Here is a 24,012-nt window from a genome sequence, read left to right as displayed (position 1 = left end):
CACCCAGAGAGGTATTAGAGATTTGAGAGTCAGAGTCTCCTCCAAGGCCTACAAGAAAAGGGCAATTGGCAAGCTTTACTACCTGCAGCAAGTTAAATTCCAGTTTATAAATAACGATTGAACACAGGAACCACTTTCAGATAGCCTACGGAAAACCTGTCCCTAGAGACTTTTAATACTTGACTGAACAACACCTTGACTGACCAGCACTAACTTAGCATCGATCCAAACACCATGAGCAAGCGTAATTCCACGATGAGTTTCATCAGGGAATTATGTACTGGAGCCCAGAGATAAACTGGGAGGTAGTACGTAACATACTGAGATAAACCATTATAACAATGGGCCACTAAGACAGGAAAGTAACATTACAATTGATCCTACTTTGTTTAATTTAAAGATATATTACCACAGTCTTTTTGGTTCTGATTTAAGAGGGACATTTTATTAATATCATGTACGCTTCAGATTTTGCATACCATACACCAACAGTCCCATCCTCACTAGACACAGAATATCCTGACCACAACATTCATTCCTACCATCATGGATCTTTTTTCCCCCCTCCCATTCATAAGGAAAAAAATGCCATGTTTTTAAGTAAAGCTTTCAATGTCCTCTGGATTTTTTTTTTTATTTTGGTCCAAGATTTTCTATTCTTTCCAAGAAATTTCCATTGCATAAAAACCTTATGCTTCTCGTTTTTCTAACGTTCTATTAAAGAAGCAGGATCTTCATTTTCATTGAAAAGGTGTTTTTCAACAAATCTCACATTAAGCTCCCACGGATTCCTCAAGTAGCAAGAAAATCAGTCTTACTCATGAAAGTTTTTATACAAATGGCACTTCTCAAACTCTAAGGTTTATCTGCAGAACTCTCCAAAATGACACTATCAACATTAGCGTAGAAATTCCAAGTAATTTTAGGAAGATTAGCAGCCAGTCTGGAAATTAGTACAAGAGGTCAATGACTACCAAAACCAGATGGGATGATATCCTTCCTCTTCAAATGCCAAAAGCATTTATTATGTCTTCAGATCCAGTTCCTTCCTTGTTTATAGATAAATGCCTAAGCAGTTGTGCAGTTTCACATCATCAGGGAGCAAATTTCATGTATTCTTATACAGTTCACTGGTGGAAATGCCAGGAGAGACCTGTACTTTTTTTTATTATTACTTTTCCTTACATGCATTTTTTCTTCAGTGCCCATACCAGCAGACCAACTGAATTCCATCTAACATTCAACAAACCCCTGAGCTGGAGAGCCACTGTTTGATCTTTAAAGTTAGTATTCAGTCACATCTCCGCACTGAAAAGTTGTCATATTAGCATCTGATAAGCAAATAAAACACAGTAAATAAGTGAGGAGCACACGGTCACACATGTATGTCATGCAATTGGAGAAGATCAGCCACCAAGTGGGATCAGTGCAATGCATTTTCTTATCAGTAAATGCCACACTGCATTCATCCAGTGAATGACTTTGCTACAGTTCATTCCACACAGCGTGGGAAGTTAGGTTTAGGTACACTGCAGTCAGTTTATGTTCTTGAGCCCTGTCAGAAGTATTAGGAGAAAATTTTCTAGTAATTGTCTCTGGGCATAGAATAACTTCTCTTTTCAAAGTCCATTAAGCATTTTTTAGTGTACCTAACAGTCCACTGAAAGTTCCAAAAGCTACAAAGTCTTACCTACCCCTGAACTTTCATCAGTACAACAACTTGCTAGATTCTCATGTAGTAACGATGTACAAACAATAACAGGACAATCACAGCACACCGTGGAGGGAACACAAGAAAAGAGCACACAAAACTTAAGGTTGATATCATTAATCCTCTTAAAGAATAAAACTGAGGTGATCTTTCTTTCATTGAAAGTAGATTTATGACAGACAATGTGCTCAGACAAGTGCCTGCATCCAGTCAGGACCAAAAGTTATTTACCATTTTTCTCCACCTCACACTATTTAACTCAGAATGTCATCTGTCTGCAAAACATGGCTTAGGAACCAGTGAGCACAGCTATCTGAAAAAAAACCCCACAAATTCTTCTGTCCTTTGAAGAGATCGTTCTCCAAAGGTTTGCCTTCAAATGTCTCCTTTCATTTTTTTCATTTCATTTTAACACTACCTTATTCTAAGCAAGCCAGCTCACCCGAAATCTGTTTCAGGGCACCTGCTAAACTGCAGACTATAGAGATTGTACTTACAACAAGTGATTATTCCAAAGGAGGTGCTTCCTCTCTTGTGACCAAAATTCCACTGAATAGAATGTCCAGACAAGTTTTCAGTTTCACTACTCTCCAGCAACAGGCATAGAAGCTGATATATCATTCTAATCAACTATTGAAAGCTAAATTGCTTAACCCAGAAGCTATGACCAAACCTCAAACAAACAACACACAACAGCGATGCACATTATATCTGCACTGAGCCCAGAATAGATTTAGCTAAGAAATCCCATTTCATCATCGGTCTTTCAAAAGAATGTGAATTCTTTGCTCAGAACAATTATCAGTTCGGGAAGAAGAAAACTCTAGTACCCATGATAGAGGGAATTAAAAACCAAAAGCAGATATACACGAAGAAGGATACTAGCACTCTACATGCCACATCTTAGGAGGAGCATCCTTTAATGGTTCAAGTGGTCCCCAAAAGCCTAAGAGTGTTAGATGCCATGATACATACCAAGGCCAGGTCATACCATGCACTTCCTCAAGCTTAAGCGAGGCAGAAGACAGCAAATTAAATACCATATTAACACAGAACATAAAAAAAACCCCACCAAAACAAACCTTTATTCTTCTAAGAGAACTGAAATAATTTTCCTCTTTTTTAACACTCTAAATACCAAGAGTTTATGAGAATTGATGCAGAGAAAAAGTAGTTGTGACAGAAAACTTACCTAGCACAGTGTTTGCTACAGCAGAAGTCAGTAGGAATGCCTAGAAAGAAAAAGCATATTTTTTATTTTACTGAATGGAGGAAAATTGAACAAAGATCTACCGGTTACAGCAGATCATCTTCCCTATGTAAAACACTAGGAGTAAAGATCAAAGCATCACTGTTTCGGTGAGGAAAAGTCTCCTAAACCAAGTGGTAGGGACGTTATCCAGTCAGTCACCCTGAAAAGAAAATTCTCTTAAATCACCATGGTTTCTTCTGCAGTGACCACACTGACTGAATCTACATTTGTAGAGGACAAGAATAAAATACCAGAGGTAAGCAAACCACACTAGAAACTACTACCAGAACAACAAGAAGTACTTGAGTTTTTTTTTCTTTAAGGTAACCAAATTTTCACTCATTAAACTTTTGCTCAGTGCAGAATTGTTTCAGCCAAGATCAATCTTATTTCTACGAAGTATTTAGCAAACTTACCAGTTAAGTCAATGAAAGAGTTTGCAACAAGCAGAATAAAGATAAATGTAAAACCAAGCTTAAAGAAAACTGGAACTTCTGTAAGGCTGTAGAATCTAGCACTATAGTGAAATATCTCATCTGCCACCCTAGCTTTATCCAAAGCCCAAATAAGCAAGGTAAGTTGGTTTTAGGCTTTGACAAGAAACACAATAAAATCGGTTGTCTTATGTCTTCAGCAATGTATTTTTGCCTTCAGGAAGAAAAAGTCTCCCTACGACTTCGAAATCCCATCTCAAGATTAAACTTTACATCGAATTTGTAAAGTAACAAGTTTATATGAGATATCCAAAAGGTATACAAAGCAACGGCAGTAATTTCAGTACTTTCAATCAGCAAGCAACCAATTAAACAATACACAATTCACAATACAATCCTTACATAAGGGGGAAAACATATTAAGGATCATGTCAAGTTCAACGTACTCTACTTTTAACTTTAGTCATTAGCATTCTCATTAGCAGTAGCTGAATATGTGGGAAAGTATTACGAGCAGTCAGGAAGTCAGGTGTTGAAATTTTTACATAATTATTAAAAAAAGAGTAGCCCAACAAAGAGAGGTAACAGAAAAGGAAGCACAATGGCTCTGACTTGGCTTGAGAGCTGTGGATGTGTACTATGCTGTCTTAAGAAGACAAAATTACATTAAAATGCATGTAAAGGGTTCTGGTTTTATATTTTCAATTACAGTAATTTCACTACTATAAGGCGCACCCTTTTGACTAAATTTTCCCCCCAACCAGGAAGTGCGCCTTATAGTCCGGTGTACTTTATGTGATCTACAAAGTTGCGACATTTGCCGCCCCAGAAGCGTGAGCTGTGAGCCGTGGGAGGAGCCGGCAGCGCCACAGTAGCCGGGTGGAGGCGGGCCCAGGGGCCCGTGGCAGCGCCCCTGTCGGGTCCGGGCAGGCCCGGGAACCCACGGGACCGCCCCTCCCGGGTGAAGGAGGTCCCAGGGGCCCATGGCTGCTGGGTGAAGGCGGGCCAGGGGGCCCGCGGCACCGCCCCTCCCGGGTCCAGGCAGTCCCAGGGGCCCATGGCTGCTGGGTGAAGGCGGGCCAGGGGGCCCGCGGCACCGCCCCTCCTGGGTCCAGGTGGTCCCAGGGGCCCATGACTGCCGGGTGAAGATGGGCCAGGCGGCCCGCGTTGCTGCCCCTCCCGGGTCCAGGTAGGCCCAGTGGCTCGCAGCACTACCCCTGCCAGGTGGAGGCAGGCCCAGGGGCCAATGGCTGCCGGGTTGAGGCGGGGCCTTGGCCAGCAACCGTGCAGGGTGAGCTGGGGGCGGAGCCTCGCTGCAAAAAAAAAGTGCGCCTTATAATCCGGTGCACCTTATATGATCTACAAAGTTGCGAATTTTGCCAACTCCCGGGGGTGCGCCTTACGGTTGTGAAATTACTGTAATACTAGAAAGACAAGAATTTGTTGTGTTGTTGCTCACTTTTTACATAATACAGTAACTTAGCTCCCACCCTGGCATCTAAGAAAATAAAAACCTCAACCCAATATATTAAGGTTTCTTTAGGCCCTATCCCAAAACAGTTAAGTCAAATATCTGTAGTGACAGAAAGACAAGACACATTTCGAGTACAGAGTCCTCTACATCTTGGAAAAAGGTCAGGGAGCTTTTAGTACAGAAAAGAGCTTTAAGGTAGACAAATGAGGTTGAACCTGTAGATCCCTTCAGTTTGATTTTCACCACTGAATCTGAAACTACAATAATTTTAAAAAATAACCATTAAATAGTCTTTAAGTTTAACTCTTTTTACAAAAGATGTATTTCGTAATGCCTTTTTTCCTTTGTATATTAAAGATAAGATAATGAAGATTTCTAGCTTAGCAGCATACATTCCTTACTGGAAATGTTGGTGTAGAATTACCATCTCCAGAAGCAAGAAAAGATGTACTGTCACCTAGCAGTGATCATGTAGAAACAGGAACAGCTAACACACTGTAAAAAAAGAACCTGAAGTCATATAATCAGTAGTTGATACCCAGCATGAGAGTGGTTTATGCACAGTCTTGCATATGAGTATTTATTTCTTGACAATTGATTTTCAGCAAGCACTTGCTCATCAAATAGCTTGAAGGTTCAGTCCAGAAAAGATGCCTAACTGAAATTCCAGCAATAAAAGTATGCCTGCATGTTATTAAAGAAAACAGTGGAAAATTTCTCAGGCTGACATCCAGAACGTCTGTGGTTCCTCTTCATATTTTTCTTCTTGCAAAGCAGTTATTAAACCAGACCTAAAAGTGTCTGCTTGCTTGGTTGGTTTTTGGATTATTTTTTAGCATGTGTGATTTTGGGGTGTGGTTGTTTTGTTTGCTTGTTTTCTTTTGTGAAACCTGGAAATTTCCACTGCTTTTATAGAGTTTTTTAAAAAGCTCCCTCAAATACACTGCTCAAACAACCTTCCACTTCAGCCTAGACATACTCTTTAGTTTAAAGCAAAAGTTTCATCGCAATCAAGTGAAGCTAATATGAGGGGGAAAGGAAAAATTTTGCTCATATACCAAAAGAATTGCTTGGCCAATCTGAAATATTATCAAAGTATGTATTAATCTTGACAGAGGTCGCTTGAGGTTCAGCTGCAGAGAGACTGATGGTAAGAGAAGACACAGCAGTTGATAAAACTACCGTGCAGCTGTACATTTGAGCAGAAATTACAGTGGATGACAACACAAGCTATTCTTCCTTCAACTTGCTCAAATTTGCACTCATTTTCCATTGTTCCTGAATCTCATGCATCATCCTTGTTACCTGCTTATGTCTCTCACACAGTCAATCCAAGTCTGGCAAGTTTGCTAGCACTAGTTCTATACCTTACCACTACCAATCTGATTCATCAGCCTTGAACCACATCAAAGATTAGAAGGTTCAACAGAAAACCTACAGTTGTAATAAAAAAGCTACTTCAGCCAGGGAAGATGTTTTCTTTTTTCAATTTTCTGTGCGGTGATTAGAAAGTGCACCTTCCTTTTAAAGGAGGGATCAAATGTACATTCCAAGTTAACAGGAGATGTTGGCTTTTTTCTATTTTAATTGAGTGAACGATTTGCAGATAAAGTACTCTTGCTTTTGTTGCCATTAGTGCTATCTTTGAATCTATGACTAGATAAATACTTGAAATACCGATTAGGAGGGGATTCTTTCAATTACCAACTAAGAAAGTTAAGCCATATGCTGACTGAGTCCTGCCCATTGAGCCAGAAATCTCTGCTCTGAACATCAAAAAGGCTCCCACAGAAGATAAAACGAGGAGGGTGCTATAACTAATGGAAGATGCTGCCTACGTCTGCTTTAGTTCATGGCAGCAGAAAAGATGGACCGAGCACAAAAAGAACTGCGAACCAAATGACAATTCCCTATTTTCACCTAACCTCTCCAGCCTAGCCTTTATGGGAAAGAAAAAAATATTATAGAGGACGATGTCTGAAAAGCCTACCCAAATCACTGGCAAAAAAATTGCAAATTTTTGTTTGAAATCATCTCCTTAAGCTGTAAGCTGCCAAAAATGGAAAACTATTTTAAAGTTGTCATTATTAACACAATGAATTAATTTTTGAACCTTTACTAATACTTCCATAAGAATAATAATTTTAAAAATGCAGCATTTCCATATACTGAATGCTTACGCACGTGCACACACACGTGTATGCTCCTAATGTCTAAAAGGTTTTAGAAGAAGTTTATCCACGTAGATTATATTAGCTGCTACTTCAGACACACACAGCAAAAAGCAAGTAGCACAGTTTATTTTTTTCTGTGATGCGATGTAAAAAACCCATCAATGTTAAGGTGTTAATATACTCTCCAGGACAATTGCAAAGTGTTAGAATTAGAAATTGAATTACAATTTGAATGCACAAAGCAAAACCAGAGGAATCCTGTCTTTGATTTAGATTTAGTTCTTTGGACTCTCTTCTCTCAACTGACTGTTCTGAACAATCGTTTCCCCAAAATACTAGAAAGAACTTGTATTTCACTGGCTTCTTTGCAAGTAAATTGTTTCGCTCTGTCTTTAACCTAACCCTTCCATTAAAAGATATGGCAACAAAAGTCACCCAATCCAATCCCTGTTTCATTACCTCTTCAATCACTTTGGGATGTTTCAGTGAGGCAGTGTTATTAGACACACTGCACACAAAAAACTAAAGACCCTTCATGAGGTCAAAGGCAAGGTAATTTTGTTTCACTTTTCAAAAATAAGTTTATTGCTAACTGCAAATTTAAAAAGTCACCAAGTAAGTATTAGCAACAGGATCCATATGATGTATGCCTCCCATTTATACAGTGCACAAGATAATTTAATGCATCTTCACTCAACTAAATGTAACACACAAAAATCAGAGTGAGTGGAAATACATTCCATAGCAGAAGCAGTTAAAATTTTTTACAATTGCTTCTTTCCTAATACACTACATCTAGAAACATCAATAGATCTAGCCAGGAGAAAAGGGGGGGGAAACAAATGAAAAAACCTGCATAGACAGGCTGCCCCAGAATTCAGGTTACATATTCTTAACCACCCTCTTATATCCTTGGCATAGAGGATACTAATCCTCCCACTCTCCTCCATTTTTTTTAAATTAAAAAAAGTTAGAAGAATATTTAAGATATTTCTGAATACTCAAAAAGCTTGAACATGAAATGCAGAAGATGCTGTATCATACGCTCACCTTTTCAAGAGACTCATTTAAATGCAGGAGCTGAAGAAGCCTGTAGTATCAGATTGTAGAGCCCAATACCTTTTAACATGCTAAAAATGGTTTAACTTTGCAGGCAAATATAATCAAGACACCTTTTCTTTCCCAGCATTCTTGAAAAATAAAAACACCCCCTGGCTTCTCTATGAAGCTGTACCACAGAGATTAATCTTGAAGGTTATCCCACCATGATAAGATAAGGTTCTATTATAAAATAGATTTGCTTCTTCCTAATCTGCATTTTGTCTCAGCTATACATTAAGGTATACATCACTGATACAATGCAAAAAAATAAAAATAAAAAATAAATTTAAAAAATTTTTAAAAACCATAAAAAATTGGCAAGTAGTCAATGCAAAACTTTCAAGTCAATTAATCCAAATCCAGGATGAGCAAAGGTTTCAAAGGAACAGTTAAAAACACAAAGCTACAAGCGAGCCTAAAACGCATGCAAGTAATTTTCCAAATAAAATCAGACTGGCAACAACACACTGTAATCAGGAATCAGGAGAGGTACTTAAAGTGAGGCTGAATGCTGGGTTTATTTTGTCTTTTTGTCTATCGCTCCCTGTATCCCACAGCTTCTATCTTCACATGTCAGCAGTGAATCCATCAAATCCACTGGTATTAGTTTAAAAGAAAAGTAATAGTAGTAGTAACAGAGTTGAAGGAAATTCTTTATAACAGTCAGCTGAACAGCTGCAACAGCAGTTAACAGTAAATATAACCGTTGCATGCTATAACGCACAAACTTGTGTAAAAAACAAAAGTAACGAAACTGAAACAAAACAAAAAGCCCGAACCCCTGAAAAAGCACCCAATTTTGTCTCTCTCCTCTTAACCCAAGCTTTTATCCTCTGGTTTTCACTCACATACTACTTGTTTCTATGAAGCTATATTTTATAGTCAAAATACACAACTTTGTTTCATGTGAAGTAGAATACTTTAAAGATTTTTTAATTAATATTTTTAAGAAATATTAAATAAGAAAATATTTATTTTTATAATAGTGATTATAGAATTTTAAGTTTATTGTAAGAATCCGTTTTAACTGTATTACAGATATCATATACTAGATATTGCCCATCCTCACACTTTCAGATTTCCTTTTGTTTTGTCCTGTTATTCCAGTTAGAATATTTTCTGTTAACTTCTGTCTAAAAGGAGAAGAAGATACAGAGGATTCAAATGAGTCTGAATATGAGTGACAAATAGAGACGCTTCACTTTTAAAGGAAAACTTGACCGTGTTTTAGGAGTAGGAGCAGAAACCAGAAACAGAACCAACTTTAGGACCAAAGGAAAAGAATTGTGGGAATCATGTCAACCTCATGCTACATTCTAACTCATAATCACCCTATTTATATCCCAGAAACGGTAACACCTAAAGTGGCGTGCGACCTCGCATGGGGCGGGGTGAGGGGCGGAAAAAAAACTCATCTTCACCTCTCAACAACACAGTTTCATTACAACTACGAGGCAGAAATGGTTGAGAGGCATGGAAATGAACCTTTCCGTTCTGCAATTGTATTTTTCATCCCTTTACTTAATACCAGAGATAAGGAGACAAGAGAAGTCAGCTCTCAAACTTACCGAGGTTACAGGATGACCAGAAGGCGGATATCAAGGTCTTTGTAACCGCCTCGGTACCGGACAAACCCTGATGAATGGCAGAGAGAGCCATTCTAACCGAGGTATTTCACCCACACCCCGCCTTCTGCTCAGACTAAGAAACCGTGGGTCAGACGATTACGATTCTAAAGCCAAACCCACAGCGACCTCAGGTCTCTTTGTATTCTACGAGGAACCTCCACCCCAAATCACCGTACTTAGATATGCATCACACAGCGATGCGAGAAGCCTTCAGTCCGTGCATCAACTCCCCGCCTCTGCCGCAGGAATACCCCTTCAAAAGTCAGTCCTCAGTAAAGTTACAATAGCGAGAAAGAGGTAAAGGCAGGGACACATTGCCCGGACAATCCCCTCATCTCCAGGCCTGGGAATACTCCACACACACAAGCCATTTACGGTCCCCTTCCTCCTCCTCTCAGGGAGCCACGTTCGAATTGAGGAGGGGGGCGAGAGACAGAGCAGAGCCGCCCCTCAGGCCCACCCCCAAGCTTCTCCCTTCCCCGGCAAGGGGCAGCTCTCGCTCCGCTATCACAGTCCCACCCCAGCTCTACAAGCAGGGGAACGGGAACTAGAACTCCCCTCTCTCCACTCGTTACTCATTCCACCCCGCCCCTCTCTCCAAACCCCACTCACCCGGGAAATGAGCCAAAGCTCAGCTACCTGTCCGTCTCCCCCACACTCAGCCCCGCACCGCCATCTTCCTCACTGTCTGGATTTAAATCGGGACCCGAGCGGAAACACCAGGAGGCCTGAGGCACTGTGGGAGCTGTAGTGCGGCTCCGCGCGGGCGTTTACTGGACCCACGCACCCTCGACACGGGGCCTCACGGTACTTGTAGTCCGCGCCGCGCTCGCTGCCGGAGCTGTCAGGCTCCGCCTGGCGCCAGCGCGCCGGTGTCACCTCTGCATCGCCGCAGTCACTGCAGCAGGGCGGGTTCAAAGGGAGAGGAGGAAGCGATGCCAGAGGGTCCTGACGGTGCCGTGCACCCCCCGGTGCGTTCCCGCGGCACTAGCTCAGGGCTCCTAGAGGTCACAAAATGCCGTATCTGTATCATAAGGAGCGTTTTACTGAGCGTTAGATTCAAAATACAATGCGGTACCGGCTCTGGGTCTGGTGATGTCCCTCTGTTTCTGCTGAGCTCCAGCTGTAGGTCCCGATTGTACCTCTAGGCCCGTACGCACGGTTTTTAGGGATTACAGTATTTGAGAAGCACAGCTATACACTCACACATATGATCATTATTTAAAATTATGCTGCATTTGTTAGAACTGATAGTCTGTAAAGAATTATTTCTTTTTTAGAAGTTTGATCCCAGCTCATTAACTACATACATAATTTCACACCTAGCATTTTTTTTTACTCCCTTGTACGCACTCCACACTTTTACCTAGCAAGTCAAATGGTTCACCGTTATTAATAAAACCCAATATATTATTATTTATCTTAAGAACCAGTAAGACACATTTTTTTACACCTTGGTTTCATTCTTAATTACTACTCTTTTAATGATAGGAACTTTCAACTCTTTTCCCTTGTCCTTGATATTTTTTATACACATTACACCTTTCTATAATATTTACTACACAAATTCCTTTTATTCTAGTATTTACCATAAATGTTAGCACCTTTTTTTTTTTTTCCACAGCAGTAACAGTCATCTTTAGCTTGCTCTTGGTATCTCGATTATGTCAGGGCCTCACTCCCTTTCCAGGTCGATAAAATGTTTAGAGAGGGTATCGAGATTTGGTCCTCCAAACCTAGAGCGGTCGGGGGGCGAAGCCCGGCCCCGGAACCGCCGGAAGGGGCTTTTGTTTGAACTTAATGAGCAACTGCCCGGCCACACGTGGGCCACGGAGCGCGGGCCGGCGGCACCCGGTGCGGTGTGTTAGCACGGGTGGGGACCGGGATGGCACGGGAAACGGAGTACGGTGAGTGTGTTAGCACGGGTGGGAACCGGGATGGCACGGGAAACGGAGTGCGGTGAGTGTGTTAGCACGGGTGGGAACCGGGATGGCACGGGAAACGGAGTACGGTGAGTGTGTTAGCACGGGTGGGAACCGGGATGGCACGGGAAACGGAGTGCGGTGAGTGTGTTAGCACGGGTGGGGACGGGGATGGCACGGGAAATGGAGTGCAGTGAGTGTGTTAGCACGGGTGGGGACGGGGATGGCACAGGGAAACGGAGTGCGGTGAGTGTGTTAGCACGGGCGGGGACCGGGATGGCACGGGAAACGGAGTGCGGTGTGTTAGCACGGGCAGGGACGGGGATGGCACGGGAAACGGAGTGCGGTGTGTTAGCACGGGTGGGGACGGGGATGGCACAGGGAAATGGAGTGCGGTGTGTTAGCACAGGCGTGGGGACGTGGACCGGGCAGGGAAACGGAGTGCGGTGTGTTTGCACGGGCGGGGACACGGAGTGCGGTGTGCTAGTACGGGCGTGGGGACACAGAGTTGGGGTGTGTTAGCACGGGCGGGGCGGCTGGGGCCACGGCCGGCGAAAAATCACAGCAGCCAGGACTGAGGCCGGGGAAAGCACCGGAGGCTCGGCTCCAGCAAACACCGGGGCTGGAGAAAACCGATTTTTAAAGGGTCCCAGCCCTTTCCCCTCCCGCTCTGTCTCTGGGATTTCTGACACTCCAAAACTTTTATCCCTAGGGGCTCTGCTCCTTCTGCCTGACACACGGCATTCATTTAGCTCTCACAGACTGGGATCCTGCCTGCTAAAATTCCAAACGGATCAGGATTTCTCCCAGACACAAGCTGCAACCACTTAGAACCCCAGCTGCCTTTGACAGTGCAAAATGCCTCTTCCCAACTGATATCGTGGAACTGGACAGGTGAGATTTGCTTCGCAGAGAATTTACTATTTTTTCCTGGGTTTTTTAAATTTAGATAGCCCTTAATAGAGGTCCGTATGACTCTTACACCGTTCCTCTCATTCCTATTCTTGTCCACCCTAGTTAGTCACACATGGAGTAATTTTTTGCATTCACTAAGGACTAATTATGCCACTTAATAAATTTACTGTGTTATCTAGTTATGCTGCTGTAATACATAGCTTTATTGCTAACCCAATTTTTGCCCTTTTTCTAAATGTACTTGCTGCAAAAACAAAAGCGTTTTCATTTCTTATAAAGTTTTCTTTTATATTGAAAAATGACTCACCTTTTTCTTGTTGAATTTCCTCACCTCAAATTCAAGTCTGAGGAGCCAAACAGCCACAGTTATTCTGAGGCCTTTTATACCTAGTGGGATTTGTTCCGCCTTTTCCTGCAAATGAGAAGCGGTCCCAATCAGGGGTATATTAACCACAGCCGTTGCTAAGGGCCTTTATTCCCTCTTGGGATCAGGGGGAATAAGAGCTCTCCTCTCATTTTTGTGACAAGCTTATCACAAATCTTAGTTTGTTTTTCAGCAGCTGCTTTTAGATACCTAAAGTAGCAGAGGCTTTGAAGATTCAGTGAAGAAAATAGCATTGAATACAGGGAGTATTTAAGTTAATGGTTTGGGGTTGTACATTCAGAGGTGGTAAGGTGCTTTTGTAATTTTTGGTTTTGTTCTTGGTTTGTTTTTCAGGTGGACTACAACTTCCTGAAATTGTATGTTGTATCAAGTATAACACCTGAGGGTTTTTTCAGCAGATTTGTCATATGACAAAAAGCATCTGACCTGTCTTAAAGATGATGTTTGAGATTGAAGCTTCAGGTGAGTAAACTGAGGACTGTGACCAGGAAGGGGAGTGGGGATAGTTTGAAGACAGTAAGGTGCAAAATATGTGTTTGTGGACCCTCAAGGCTTTTCAGAAGCACAGTAGATGCATTTCCATGTCTTACAGTGCATGAACACATCTGCCTTGCTCACAGAATGGTTATGTAACTTTGTCTCATCCCAACCCAGTTGCTAATCATAATAATAGCCACAATCTTAGAGTCTGACTGAAGCCAGAGACTCAAAGACCCCTGGCATGCTTAGAAAAAGGTGAGAGAAAAAGGTGAGTAGTTGACTTATGGGGCTTTGGCCCGCATAAAACTACTATTTTTGGGAGAATAGTAAAATAGCAAAGGGGAGGAAAGGGGAAAGGTTTCAGAAAGCATTTCTGTGGTCTAATTAATAATTTCTCCTTCACTTCTCCAGCTCTCCCCCCACACTTCCCCTGCTCTTAGTCTTGGTGCACCAATGTCCTATTTCCATGTAATGTCTGAAATAGTTAGAAATAAAAATGCTGGGAAAGGGCATCAGAGCAGAAATGTGAAAGCTGGGATCCTTTGACTTCTGCAGTGAACTTAATTTTCTTTTCCTCCTCTCTTTCAGGACAGGAAAAACCATTACCATTGCCAAAAGCTGTGGCGTTTGAGCAGCCAAAGCCAGGAGGCTTCAGCACCAGAGCTCTGCCCTGGAGGGCTCCAGGTCCTACCCATGCTGTGGGGTAAGTGAGAGGGATGAAGGTTCCTCTTTTCCTCCCTGCTGGGATTAACTGCCTGGGAAATCTGGGATCCTGGGTCAAACTCCAGCTCTCTTGGTGTTCAGGGGTGCAAGGTCTGAGGGACTGCGTTTACCTGTGGCTTTGCAGGTCAGCAGGAACAAGAGGAAATGGGGTGCCAGAGCCGTGTGCCATCAGGCCGTGTTTCCCTCTGAGGACAGAGAGTCCGGGCTGAGGTGAGATGGGCACGAGAGCCGGGATGAGCAATCCAGGGATTCCAGGGAGCTCGGAATCGCAGCTGCTGAGAGAAACATGGCCTTAGGTCCGCTCCGTCCGCGTCTGTGCCCAGTGGGATTTGTGCTGGAGAGAGAGGTGCTGTTGGGAACAAAAGGTGCAGTAAATCCTCTCTGGGGATGTGCAGTGAAGGACCAAATGGCATGGAAGGAGAGGATTTATCAACTCTGTCACTGCTTCTCCCAAAATTGGGGTGGAGCGGTGATTGAGGTGGTTGGGTTTGGTCTGTGCCTGTTATTCTTTGTGCAATTTTAAATGTACTGTCCAGTATCTTTCTAACCAAAACTGACAAAAATTTAGGTTAAGCATTAGAACTTGGGTCCATTCACTGCAAAAACTTGCCAAGGCTGGAGGACTGGGGTGATGATAATTATTAATGATACTTATTAATACTGAGTCAGATTTCCCTCAGTTACTGTCAGGCCTGACTGGCTGAGAGCTGTTAGTCTGTGCTCTTCTCAGTGGGGAATTGGAAATAATTTCAGTATAACTAGCAATTTCAGAAAACTCCAGCTAAAAAGGTCACCTCTGCCCTCCCTAAGTTCTCCCAGTTTTTTCCATCTAGGAGGTGCACGGAAGTGAGGCAGGGAAATGACAGGAGGGACCAGCTGTAAATTCAAAGGCAGAAAGAGCAGATGTACCAGCACAAGGCAGGAAAGGGGAGAGGTTTCAGAAAGCATTTCTGTGGTCTAATTAATAATAATTTCTGATTCCCCAGGGAGAAGAACACCAACTCACAGCCATTCTGGCCTGGCAGTCCCTGCAGCGAGAGCTCAGCACACATCCACAGAGGCAAGTCCAGCATCTGAAAGAAGAAAAATAAACAGCAGAAAAAGGTGATTTCTTTTACTTCAAAGTTATTTCAAGTTCTTAAAGCCCAAGCAACATTTGTTCTGGATTTTGTGTGGGTGAATCATGAACACTGGGCAAGGGTCATGCCGTTCATTTAGCTGTCACAATCTGGGATTCTGCCTGCTAAAATTCCAAATGGATCAGGATATCTGCCAGACACAAAGTGCCACCACTTGGAACCCTGGCTGTTCTTAAAGTGTCAAACACCTGCTCTAAACTGACATTACAAAAGCGGGGGCAGGATTTTTGTTTCTCATGGAAAAGGGACTCTGTTCTTGTGCAGTGCCCAGTGACTGAGACAGGGCGAAAATTCCCAACAGTGCAGGATATCTCCCAGATGCAAACTTGCCCCACTTAAAACCCTGGCTGTGCTTTGCGTGCCAAAAGCCTCCTCTAAATTGACATCACAAAAGTGGTGAAGTGAGTTGTGTTTCCCAGAGAAATAGGCCAATGTTTCTGTCCAGGGTCCTATGCCTTAGACTACGCTCTGTCTGCTCAAACTGTGAACAAATCGGGATTTCTCCCAAACCCCAGCTGCCACCCCTCAGAACGCCGGCTTCGTTTGGAGTGACCAACGCCTCCTCCTCACTGCTGTCGGGACACTGGGGAGGGTGAGTTTTGTTTCAGAGGGGAAAAGGCCAATTTTCTTGTCCAGGGCCCTGTGCCTGGAACTGGGATTCTGACTGCTAAAATTTTGAACTGATCAGGATTTCTCCCAGACCCAATGTGCCACCACTTGGAGCCCTGGCTGTTGTTTGAGTGCCACTGCCTCCTCTAAACTGACATTAGCAAAGTGGGGACAGGATTTTTGTTTCACCGGTAAAAGGGCCACTATTCGTGTCCAGTGCCCTGGACCTGAGACTGGGCTTCTGCATGCCACAATTCCAAAGGGATCGGGATTGCTCCCAGACCCAATCTGCCACCACTTGGAACCCTGGCTGTTCTTTGAGTGCCAAACACCTGCTCTTTACTGACTTCACAAGCCCTAGGTGCCTTTGGAGCTACAAAGGCCTCCTCCAAAGCGATTATCTGGAAACTGGGAGGGTGAGTTTGGTTTCACCTGTGAAAGGGCCAAAGTTTGTGTTTAGAGGTCAGTAGCCGCCACCTGGCTTCTGCCTGCTAAAATTCAGAATGCATCAGGATATTTCCCAGATCCAAGCTGCCACTATTTACAACCCTGGCTGTCTTTGGAGTGACAAATGCCTCCTCCAAATTTCTATTTATATACTGGGGGAGTTGAGTTTTGTTTCACAAGGAAATAGGCCACAATTTGTGTCCAAGGAGCGGGCTTCAGCTTGCTGAAATTCCCAACGGATTAGGATTTCTTCCACACCCACGCTGCCACCACTAAGAACTCTGACTACCTTTGGAGTGACAGACTGCTGTTAGGAAACTGGAAAGTCGAGGTTTTTTTCTAAGGGGAAAAGGGCCAATGTTCTCACCCATGGCCCCGTGCCTGGGACCGAGCTTCTGCCCGCCGGAGTTCTGAACGGATCAGGATTTCTCCCAGATGCAAGCTGCCACCACTTAGAACCCTGACTGCCTTTGGAGTGCAAAATGCCTCATTTAAACTACTGTCAGTAAACTGGGCTGGCGACTTTTCTTTCAGAGCAAATTTGGCCACCTTTTGGATCCAGCGTCCAGGGCCTTAGACCGGGTTTCCGCCTGCTACAAGTCCAAACGGATCGGGATTTTTCCCAGATCCAACCTGCCAGCACATAGAATTCTGACTGCATTTGGAGTGCTGAATACCTCCTCCAAAATGATATCAGGACACTGGAAGGGTGAATTTTCATTCACAGGGAAAGAGGCCACCTTTTGCGTCTAGGGCCCCGTCACGGCGACCGTGCTCTACCCGCTGTCATTTCAAACGGATCAGGATTTATCGCGGCTTCAAGCGGGCTCCATATAAAGTCCTGACTGCCTTTGCAGTGCAAAATGCCTCTTCTAAACTGCGATTATGCTTCTGGGAGGGGGAGTTTTGGTTCAGAGGGCAAAGCGCCAATGTTCTCGTCCAGGGCCCTGTTCTTGAGATGGGGCTTCCATCTGCTACAATGCCAGACAGATCAGGATTTCTCCCAGACACAAGCTGCGAGCACTTAGAACCCCAGCTGCCTTTGCAGTGCAAAACAGCTCTTCCCTACTGATGTCACAGAACTGGGTGGGTGAGAATTACTTCACAGAGAATTTACTCTTTTTCTTGGTTTTTTTTACAACCCAGATAGCCCTGAATAGACGTCTCTGTGACAGTTACACCATTCTTCTCGTTCCTATTCTCATCCATCCTAGCTAGTTACACACATAGTAAGTTTTTGCATTTACTAAAGACTGATTAGATTACCTAATAAATTCTCTCTGTTATCTAGCTATGCTTCTGAAACCCAAAGTTTTATTTCTGATGCAATTTTTGCCCCTTTTTCTGAACATACTTGTTGCAAAAAGGGAAATATTTGCATTTCCTGTAAAATTTTTTGTATTGAAAAATGGCTCACCTTTCTCTTGTTGAATTTCCTCACCTCGAATTCAAGTCTGAGGAGCCAAACAGCCATAGTTATTCTGAGGCCTTTTATACCTCATGGGATTTCCTCCTCCTTTTCCTGCAAACCAGGGGCGGTCCCAATGAGGGCTATATTAACTGCAGCCTTTGCTAGTGGCCTCCATTCTGTCTCTGGGAATCAGCTGGGATAAGGGTTCTCCTCTCATTTCAATGAAGAGGATGTTTCACCTTATCTCAGTTTGTTTTTTAGCAGGTGCTTTTGGGCATCCAAAGCAGAGAATTTGAAGATTCGGTGAAGGAAATAGTATTAAATACAGTGAGCATTTAAGTTCATAGTTTTGGGTTGTGTGTTCAGAGGTAATAAGGTGCTTTTGTAATTTGTAGTTGTGTTCTTGGGTTTCTTTTTTTTTTTTTTTTTAAGGTGGAATGCAGCAATTTTAGGTGAAGTATGACACCTGAGATTTTTTTTCAGCTCTTTTGTCATATGACAAAAGGCATTTGACCTGTGTTAAAGATGTTTGAGGTTGAAGCTTCAGGTGAGTAAAGGGAGGACTGTGACTAGGAGATGGAGGGCAAGCAGGCTATCCAATTAGGAGTTACCTTAGAGCATGGGTGGGGATGGTTTGAAGGCAGTACGGTGTAAAATGTCCATTTGTGGGCCCTCAAGACTTTTCACAAGTGTGGCAGATGTATTTGCACATCTTACAGCGCATGAGCTCACCCACCTCGCTCACAGAAATGCCACCTAACTTTGTCTCTTCCTAAACCAGGTACCCACCGTAACAGCCTCAGGCTCTGGCTGGAGCTGGAGACTCAAGGACCCCAGGACGCTCAGGAGAGGGTGAGGAGCTGACTTGTGGTGGTTTGGCACACACAACACTGCTATTCCTTGGGGCTGTGGAATTATGTGGTTTTGGCTAATGTGCTCCTCAGAGCATACACCGATGTTTGGTTTTCTTTAGTGTAGGTGATGCAGAGAGAGGAGCCCAGCGATGGCAGCGATGTCCCGGACATCAAGGGAGCCTCGCTTCGCACCTACACTGGATTTGCCTCTCTGGATGTCTGACAGATAAGCGAAGAGCTGTGATTCACAGAGGGGATGACAGAGGGTCGCTGGGTCTGTAATTGTCAGGAGGGGTTTTTGAGGCAGCTTTGGAGACGGGGATGTCCAAGAAGCAGCTCCTTAGGCCCCATGAGAGGCAAGTCTCAATTTGAACTCAATGCTGAAATGCACAGGGTAGAGCAGTTCTGGTGGGTGTCATGACACTTGTTTCTTGTGCCCTATGTGTCTTTTGAGTGTGTTGTATTACATGTCCTGAGTCTAAGCCCTTTGAGGGGCATATAAGAAATTCTGGGCTAATTTTTAGCCTCTGCTTTCCTTGGCCTGGTGCCGGCCCATGGGAGCGTGGGCTGGCATGGTAATCACATCTCTGCTTGGAAGCATCCAGTCTGATGTCTTTGAAGCTCTTCTTCTGAGCTGTATTGACAGCTGTACACCACAAGGGTCCATTACAGAGGTTTAGGATGTGGAGGAATGTGAAGCTAGGGAGAGGATTCTGACCAGAAATTTCTCAGGCATCCATCTCTTCAGTTCTTGGGATTAATGCTTCTGCTAGCAACTTCTTCCAGCCTCATCATCTCCCCATCAGTCTCCCCGCCGTCATCCCATCTTGCATTCTCTCAGTCCGTGTGATTCTTCTTCCTGCTGGGAGATTTTTTTTTCTTTTTTCCCCTCCCCATGTCCTCCCCTCGTTTGTCATGTCCTGTGTCACGGGTGCCTGCACGCATTTGGTCTGGAGCTGCTCTGCCCTGCTGTGTAGTCTGGGTGTAGGTGTGCTAGGACCAGTCCTAGGGACTTGCTTTTAGTGATGTGGGGTGGTGTTGGACTCTAGTTGAGATCTGCAGATTGATCCCAGATCTCTGGAGGGGTTAGGCTGTCCTGCAGCACTTGGACTTTTGCCCTGCCTCTGTTTCAGATGCAGATGGATCCAAGTTGAGGACAAGGGCCCCCCCTGGGTAAGGGGTTCAGTCACAGTTTGCCTTTCCATGGGAAGCGTTAATGGTGACTGTGTTACAGCATTTGTCTTTGTTTTTAGAAAATGAAGCTGGATATCAGCAGGGAAGGGGAAGCAGGCCAGGTGAGCAGTTTCTGGGGGTCTGAATCAGTTTTTTTTTGCTCAGGTCTCAATCTCTGGTGCAGCTCTCAGCATTCATTGTTCTTTGTGTGTTTTAGGCAGTGCCCTTGAACTACCCTGAGATGGCTCTGCCCAGCTGGCCCAGAGACCCAGTTCACTGCTCCTGTGAGCCCTTGTCCCGGTTTAAAGGGACAGTATTACCAGGAAAAGGAAATTCAGGAACTCACAGGCACAAAAAAAGGTATAGGTTGGGAATAACAGTTCTTTACTGATATATTTATAAGACAAACGAAAACAGCATCAGCTATATGAAAGAAAAAAAAAACAGTGACAGAACAGAACGGAATTCAGTCCCAGTCCCTTTTTTCAGTCACCGATGACTCTCCGAAGGAGCAGGGCAGGCGGCTTCTCAGTCGCGGCTGCTGCAGGGGCAAGGGAGGGGGCCAGGTGGCCTCACCCGCCCCAGGTGGAAGAAAAAGGTGAGGAAGGAATTCTGCTAACCGTGGGCGTCCCAGTTCCCAGTTGTTCAGAGGAAAGCAGGAAGCTTTAGCAGTCCAAATCCAAGAAGCCTGATCCCAACAGGAGAAACGGAACCTCTCTCCTCCAGTTCGGCCGGCGAGCTGTAGGAGTTCTCCTACCCCCAGTGTCCTCTTACTTGCCGAAAACAAAAGCAGGACTCCACCTTTCCCTAATGGGGCCATCAGCTTCCTTCAGCTAGTCCTTTGTCTCCAGCTCTTAACGGCTAATAGGAGAGCCATCCCGGCTAGTTTAACATAATAATGGGAAAAATTTCTAAACCTCGCCAACCCACAACAGCCCTCCAGCAGTATTCCAGGACTCTGATGAAACCTTCACCTTCTGCAATTTGAAAATGCCAGCTGGGCAGCCTTTGGAAAGAGCCAAGCAGTTGGGGTGAGTCTGGGAGTTTGGGAAAAGGAGTTTGGGTCCAGTCAAGTTTCAGCCATGCCACATCAGCTTGTCTCTTCTTAAGCCAGGTCTATTTTGTGATGATGGCATCAGACTGTGTGCAGCTGAAATGTGTGACCTGAGCCCCTGGGCATTCCTGGGAGATGGTGAGTAGTGAAATTCAGGTTTTGGCCTATATGCTGCTCAGAGCGTGCACTGATGTTTGGTTTTCTTTATTGTAGCTGACTGAGAGACAACAGCCCAGCGATGGCAGGAATTTCCCACATGGTGAAGCTTTTTTACTGCACACCTGGCATGGTTTCTCATACCCGGATCTCTGACAGATAAGTGCAGGGCTCCAACCCACAGAGGGGATGGGAGTGGGATGCTGGGTCTGGAATTGTCAGGAGCGATTTTTGAGGCAACTTTGGAACTGGGGATGTCCAAGAAGCAGCCCGTCAAGCCCCATAAGGGGAAGACTCTCAATTTGATTTCAGCATGAACAGCGCAGGCCCTAAGCGATGCCAGCGCACAGGGATGCCCACAGGCCCAACGTCAGTCCTTGCAGCATCTACCCTGCTTGCAGCTCTTTATCCCAGCCCCAGTGATTTCCAGGTCCCCCGTTTCCCCAGCCCGTGATTTCAGCTCTTGGTTATCCCACAAGCTTTATTCAACTGCCTGCTCTGCTCCTGCAGCTGGGCCTTTCTCCATCTCTGCCAGTGGACTCTTGTGCAGCTTGGAAGGGCAGCATCTGCGTCGTGGCTCCAGCTCTGCAGCCGTTCAGCTCTCATCCTAGAGCCTTGAAGCCCACCCCACGGTGAGTATACCAGCCCCAGAGCGATTCCCCCTCCGGCCCCCATGCCAGCTCCCGAGGCACTAGGCCACCCCACAGATGTTACACCTTGGGTGACACAGTCCCTTTCTTAGCATGACAATTTCCTTGGCGGAGCCACTCACAATGCCAGCACCACTTGGCATTTTCCAGGCATACGCAGACTGACTTCTAGCTCCAGCCCCTACTGCGGCCCACTTGCCCACCCATACCACATGCAAGTATGGGTGGCCTTTCAGGCCCTAGCAGTCCTCACTTGCCCTTCTCAGCACTGCCCGTCCCATCCCATGGTAACGCACAAGACGCAGCCCCCAGCATGAACAGCGCAGGCCCTAAGCGACGCCAGCGCACAGGGATGCCCACAGGCCCAACGTCAGCCCTTGCAGCATCTACCCTGCTTGCAGCTCTTTATCCCAGCCCCAGTGATTTCCAGGTCCCCCGTTTCCCCAGCCCGTGATTTCAGCTCTTGGTTATCCCACAAGCTTTATTCAACTGCCTGCTCTGCTCCTGCAGCTGGGCCTTTCTCCATCTCTGCCAGTGGACTCTTGTGCAGCTTGGAAGGGCAGCATGTGCGTCGTGGCTCCAGCTCTGCAGCCGTTCAGCTCTCATCCTAGAGCCTTGAAGCCCACCCCACGGTGAGTATACCAGCCCCAGAGCGATTCCCCCTCCGGCCCCCATGCCAGCTCCCGAGGCACTAGGCCACCCCACAGATGTTACACCTTGGGTGACACAGTCCCTTTCTTAGCATGACAGTTTGCTTGGCGGAGCCACTCACAGTGCCAGCACCACTTTGCATTCTCCAAGCATACGCATACTGACTTCTAGCTCCAGCCCCTACTGCGGCCCACTTGCCCACCCATACCACATGCAAGTATGGGTGGCCTTTCAGGCCCTAGCAGTCCTCACTTGCCCTTCTCAGCACTGCCCGTCCCATCCCATGGTAAGGCACAAGACGCAGCCCCCAGCATGAACAGCGCAGGCCCTAAGCGACGCCAGTGCACAGGGATCCCCACAGGCCCAACGTCAGCCCTTACAGCATCTACCCTGCTTGCAGCTCTTTATCCCAGTCCCAGTGATTTCCAGGTCCCCCGTTTCCCCAGCCCGTGATTTCAGCTCTTGGTCATCCCACAAGCTTTATTCAACTGCCTGCTCTGCTCCTGCAGCTGGGCCTTTCTCCATCTCTGCCAGTGGACTCTTGTGCAGCTTGGAAGGGCAGCATCTGCGTCGTGGCTCCAGCTCTGCAGCCGTTCAGCTCTCATCCTAGAGCCTTGAAGCCCACCCCACGGTGAGTATACCAGCCCCAGAGCGATTCCCCCTCCGGCCCCCATGCCAGCTCCCGAGGCACTAGGCCACCCCACAGATGTTACACCTTGGGTGACACAGTCCCTTTCTTAGCATGACAATTTCCTTGGCGGAGCCACTCACAATGCCAGCACCACTTGGCATTTTCCAGGCATACGCAGACTGACTTCTAGCTCCAGCCCCTACTGCGGCCCACTTGCCCACCCATACCACATGCAAGTATGGGTGGCCTTTCAGGCCCTAGCAGTCCTCACTTGCCCTTCTCAGCACTGCCCGTCCCATCCCATGGTAACGCACAAGACGCAGCCCCCAGCATGAACAGCGCAGGCCCTAAGCGACGCCAGCGCACAGGGATGCCCACAGGCCCAACGTCAGCCCTTGCAGCATCTACCCTGCTTGCAGCTCTTTATCCCAGCCCCAGTGATTTCCAGGTCCCCCGTTTCCCCAGCCCGTGATTTCAGCTCTTGGTTATCCCACAAGCTTTATTCAACTGCCTGCTCTGCTCCTGCAGCTGGGCCTTTCTCCATCTCTGCCAGTGGACTCTTGTGCAGCTTGGAAGGGCAGCATGTGCGTCGTGGCTCCAGCTCTGCAGCCGTTCAGCTCTCATCCTAGAGCCTTGAAGCCCACCCCACGGTGAGTATACCAGCCCCACAGTGATTTCCCATCTGGCCCCCATGCCAGCTCCCGAGGCACTAGGCCACCCCACAGATGTTACACCTTGGGTGACACAGTCCCTTTCTTAGCATGACAATTTCCTTGGCGGAGCCACTCACAATGCCAGCACCACTTGGCATTTTCCAGGCATACGCAGACTGACTTCTAGCTCCAGCCCCTACTGCGGCCCACTTGCCCACCCATACCACATGCAAGTATGGGTGGCCTTTCAGGCCCTAGCAGTCCTCACTTGCCCTTCTCAGCACTGCCCGTCCCATCCCATGGTAACGCACAAGACGCAGCCCCCAGCATGAACAGCGCAGGCCCTAAGCGACGCCAGCGCACAGGGATCCCCACAGGCCCAACG

At 45.8% G+C, this 24,012-nt stretch overlaps 1 protein-coding gene across 3 annotated transcripts in view; it reads right to left on the bottom strand.

Moving 5' to 3' along the window:
* Positions 1-10,537, bottom strand: part of NCOA3 (nuclear receptor coactivator 3) — a 55,648-nt gene extending 45,111 nt beyond the window's left edge. For 2 of the 3 annotated variants that reach the window (XM_033074899.2, XM_033074900.2), the window contains exons 1-2: positions 10,387-10,534; positions 2,904-2,943 (exon numbers count right to left, since the gene is read on the bottom strand). The gene's annotated coding sequence lies outside the window, so the exon portion shown is untranslated. Of the gene's footprint in view, positions 1-2,903; positions 2,944-10,386 lie in introns of all 3 variants that reach the window. The other variant, XM_033074901.2, reaches the window with a different exon arrangement.
* Positions 10,538-24,012: the final 13,475 nt, after the last annotated feature.

The sequence above is a fragment of the Catharus ustulatus genome, chromosome 17, assembly GCF_009819885.2.
Source record: "Catharus ustulatus isolate bCatUst1 chromosome 17, bCatUst1.pri.v2, whole genome shotgun sequence".
Taxonomy (NCBI): Eukaryota; Metazoa; Chordata; class Aves; order Passeriformes; family Turdidae; genus Catharus; species Catharus ustulatus.
The sequence above is the reverse complement of the archived record's forward strand: the minus strand, read 5'-3'. Positions and strand labels throughout refer to the sequence as shown.